This window comes from Egretta garzetta, unplaced genomic scaffold (genome assembly GCF_000687185.1).
Source record: "Egretta garzetta isolate BGI_Z169 unplaced genomic scaffold, ASM68718v1 scaffold596, whole genome shotgun sequence".
NCBI classification, from domain to species: Eukaryota; Metazoa; Chordata; class Aves; order Pelecaniformes; family Ardeidae; genus Egretta; species Egretta garzetta.
The window spans coordinates 88,549-93,517 of record NW_009260129.1 but is presented as its reverse complement, the minus strand read 5'-3'; positions in this window follow the sequence as shown (position 1 = coordinate 93,517).

The following is a 4,969-nucleotide window of genomic DNA, read 5'->3' as shown; positions in this document are numbered from 1 at the left end:
TTCCCTGGGGGACCGTACCCTTTAAAAGGCAACAAAATCCCCTCCCTTGCCAGAGGGAGGAGAGTCATATGCATTATTCATAAACTTCTTTCCGCCTAAGAATCTAGGAAGGGACTGAGGAATACTGTAGAATAGTTTTAGGGAAAAATACACTCTTTTGGGTTATTTGGCCACAGGAAGCTTTTCTGAGTTGCCTGTCTTGAAGGTGGAGGGAAGGTGGAAGATGCAGAGAGAATAATTTTTCTAGTCTGGAAAAAGTTTATTCTTGGTGTTTTTCCCGTGACATGTGCCTTCCCCGCTACCAGTGCTTGCCCCTCACCCAGCCCCATGGGATGCTCCTCCACACAGGCACCGCTCACCCACCCGACTGCCACCGGATCAGTGCAAAGCAGTGATTTTCCACCACAAGACCTCAGGGCTTTTATCACCACCAGTTCAGTGAGGCTGCAAGGTACCATAAACAGCAAGGCGTGCCTGTTTAGTCCCCTAGAGCATTACTGGCTTTAAAATACAGGATGAGGATCCTTAGCTGCCTCCGAGGGTGTAAAGGACATGTATTTCCACAGGGAGCAGCAGCAGGCTGCATGAGGAGGTCCAGGTGCTGCTCGTGCAAGCGCATCTCAACAGCTCAGACAGGGAAAGCATGCATTACTCCATGAGCAAGCCTGTGTCGGAGAGGAAGGAGCACAGTCCTTTGTCTAGATGAGATGTAAGAAGCTTCTAGGCAGCTGCAGAAGATAATCCAGAACAAGACACAACTGCAGTAATCTCTGAATGAAAGACAGACCAATTAAATCTGTTCAGCTTCTCATGGTGCTTCCTCCTTCTGCAAAGCATCTGCATCTTACAGGGCTCTGTGTCTTGGGCCATCTGCTTCCCACCACACCCAATTTCCATTTCTAAGGACTGGGCTATCTAGGCTAGACTGCTAAGTCCTCAGCTCCTAATGACACTGTATTTAGTGTATCTTTTCTAACTCCTTCCTGCCCCTTCCCTTTCAAGCAGTTTCCAAAATCAGGCCCGAAGGGCATTCTTCAGGCAACAAGTCCTATGTAAAAGAAGATGGACGATCCCTGATCTTCTGTGGGTCTGATAAAGGCCCCTAGGTTGGGCAAATGCAAGTCAATGTGTTTTCCAGCTTTCTGTTGCAGTGGCAAATGCACCCTTGGATTGCAGGTATCAACTAGCCATTGCAGAAGCAATAAGTATTAATTCAAGTAGAAAGTTGGCATTGGCTGTGAGATCATGTGCTCCATCTCCATCCATCTGTCCTTAAGGCAGATCTGGCATCAGTGAGTGTACTACAGCATACTGATGGAAATTTTGATACGCCTCATGATAAAGCTGATGTGAAATCACTGGAGGCTCACTCACCCCTCAACCCACAGATCTCAGGGTCCCACCCTCTCTTGTTTTTAAATACTGGGCACCACCAGAGTGACTCACTAGATCACTCGTGGGTGAGGCGGGAGCAGGATCCCAGTGACAGCCCTGTGTGCCCTCTGCCCATTCAGAAAGCACAAGACGACATGGCAATTCAGCAGGCTTTCCCTATGGCAACTGTCTCCCACCAGCTGCCAAAGCATACCTTCGGCGTACACCCGTCCCCATTAACTCTGACGGTTATCAGGTGCAGGCTTGGAGCAGGGAGCATGGTAGGGGAGCAAGCCTGGGCTTAAATAGCCTCTCATCACACAGCCCTGACTCAACCAAATTACCAGTGCTTGCACGGCTGATTTGATAAAAATACAAACTCACCTGAACCCTGGTCATTTGCATCTGCTAAGCTAAGCAAACTCAGTGCACTTCAGGCTGCTTAAGGTCAGAGCTTGGGGTGTCAGCAGCCCCGCCGCAACGATACCTCGGTGGCACCTACCTACCCCGCAGGAAAGCAGCGGAGAGCGGCTGTCAGCTGGGCTCTCGTGGCAGGCACCCACAAGACTCATGGCTAAAGGCCCTAGCGTACTGACTACTGCCTGGCAATCAAACGCTTCCAATTGCTAACGTCTTCATGTCTGCAAGTTCCTGTTTATCGACGGAGGGTCTATAATGAAAACTGGTGCACATTCTGCTGAAGTTAGTGACAGTGGTAACGTTCTGGTGCACAGCACTTCCCTCTTAAGACTGTACATTTCAGATCATTTGGCCGCAAATCACGCAAAACTCGGTGCATATCACCTAAGATGATATGCATCAGGAAAACCAAATCTTAGGAGAGAAAGGAAAGTGTGTCTGCAAATGTTTGGTAAGTGTTGTTGCAGAGGACATGTATGATAAAAACATTTGCTCTAAGTAAATGTGTGTTCTATCTACTGGCTCCAACAAAAAGGGTTAATAAGTCATCAGGGGTTTACAATACAACAATTTTTTTAAGCATTTGTATACCAGCAGATGGAAAACACATTTATTAAACATTCGGTCTTTGAGTCACACTGATGTTAATACCTCAAACAACACTGATTGAGGCAACAGCCTCTTGTCGTGGCCTCCTTCTCCAAATAACTGGTGCACAGTTTGAACTCCACTTAGGAGTCAAGAAAACTGCTCAGATACAAAGAAAATCTAACCTGAGGTCCATGGGGTGCTGCAGAGAAATTAGGCATATATACAATAACCAGAGAGACACCAGGCTGGTGCAGGGAACCAGAGCTCCAACCTGGTTTGTATCTGCCACCAAACCACCCGCTGTCCCGCAGCCCTGGGCGTGCTCTCCAGAGCGGAGCTGGATGCCCAGGTCTGCTAGGGGTGACATCTTCCCATCCCCAGGAGGCTGAAAGGAGCAAAGACACCTGATGCCCACACACTGGCTATTCCAGCAGCAGTGCCTTGTTTTACAGGTGCAAAGAGACCGACAGTAAAAATGATGGGGAGTGGCTACGATGCCTCTGCTTTAAGAACTGTGTAGGAATCTGAAGGAGGTAAAGCATGCACCTCAGTTAAACACGCAGGGAAATCGTTCAAATGAATCCATGTAAGATGTTGTACTCCCGTAAGTAGAAGCATGTTAAAAGTGGGATGGGAAGGCATAGAAACACAAATCCTTAAACAAGAATGAAGGGGAAGGCACAGGCAGGAGGGAGAAAAGAGAAAGGATCTGGGAAATCTCAGAGATCATGTACAGAAAACAATATGCATTTGCTTCGCAGCAAAGTAAGGGAAGGGTTTGTGCCACAGCCTTGCTCTACTGACCCCTGCAGCCCATCCTATGCAAGAAAACGGGAAAAGCTTTTCTTCCATTAAAAGGCTTTTTTTTTATGTCCCTGGTAAAGGGTGACTGACAATTCTGCGGTCTCTGGATACAGAGCATGAGGTGCTTAGGGAAGTTAAATAAAACAGATGTTTTCATTATGGTTAGAAACAAAGACAGTTTTTAATCCTTTATCTTTTCTGATCAGTCTCCTATGTTAGTTTTGCTGCTTCCTTGTTTCCTACATCAGAATAAACAGAATTGGACTGGAATTTTCACGCCATTCAGTGCCTTTCAGAATATGTGTTCTGAAAACAAAGTTTCAGCTAATCAGGTATTAGTGAAAGGAATGAAAATCCAGCCAGAAGTATTTCCAAACTGCTCGGTAAGTTTTAGACTGCTGTGCACTGTGCTTTTTGTAGCCGACCGGGGGACCTTTCTACAGATATCACTGCAGAAATGTCTGCAGAGCCTCATTAAATAGATGATTTATGCATCAGTCCTCGCAAGTACAGAAGCTAACAATTACTGGAAGTTTCACCCAGCAGTTAATGAAGACACCAATACTATTTTGAGAAACAATCACCTCATATTTTTTTTTCTTGTACTATGCAAAGATAAATTAACTTGTTTCATGCACCAAAACAAATCCAGCCTCCTGATGGCTCCCCACAGACACAGGGTATCTCCCAGCTCCCGCTGCAGCTCCTTGGATGAGGTGCACGACATGCTCCGTACCTCCGCTGCACTCCTTAATGCTGCTGAGCTTGCTGGACTGAGCAGTAAGTTCACATGCCACCAGGGCAGACTGGAAGCAGCGAACAGTTGTCTACCCAGCACCCAACTGATAAAATAAAGCAATTTTTTTCTGCAAGCACCAATTTATCTATCTCTAGTGTTAAGAGACTTCAGCTATTTTCTGAGCAGATGGCACAACTTTGACAGAGCCTAGTCCAAAACCAGTACCACATTTCTAAACCAATTTCCAAAATGTATGAAGATGAACAAATCAGCTTGCAGTTCACAGAAATGCAGTTCACTACAAGACCTCTGTGCAATGAAACCGGTAACAGAGCGATAAAACTTTAAGTCAGCAGCAAACAAAACTACTGACAAACAGTACTTAAGTCTAAACCACAGCCTCTGTTATTTATTCACAACATTTAAAATTCACGTCTTCACCAAGATATGCAAGAGACAGAGAAATTTATGATAGGTGGTTTCATGATAAAGTCATCACTTGCTTTGTAGCTTATCTCGCATACACACTCACTGAAAAGGTTTACAGCAAATGCACTTCCCATAAACATCTTTAAAAAAAAAACCTCTACAGAAATGCAAAATAGCCTTATCCTTTCCTGGAAACAAGTTCCAAATTCAAGCATTCCGCTACAGATTTTATCTGCAGCAGCAGTAGTCCGTACAGGCTTGAAAAAATGGACCGAAATGGCACATAATTATTTAACAGTGCAAGTACTCACATTCTCGAGTTAACCAAAGCAAACCACTGCTCCTTAGTCACCTCGTACTTGAATGCAGCCGAACATGTGGTCAAACTCGCCAAAATATTCAAGTAACATAAACGCAGCTTAGTAGTCCGTAACAAGTCTTTCTAGTTCTTTTTCCTGTTGCTGATTGATTCAGAGGGTGCAGAAAACACCACCCCTCAAGTTTGTCTTTCCACTCTTAGAGCTCCATGCAATTAGGAAACTTGCATCAATACCTCCAACGCCCAAATCAGTTCCTGCTCATACGAAAGCATTCTCTCCCAGGCAGTGCAGC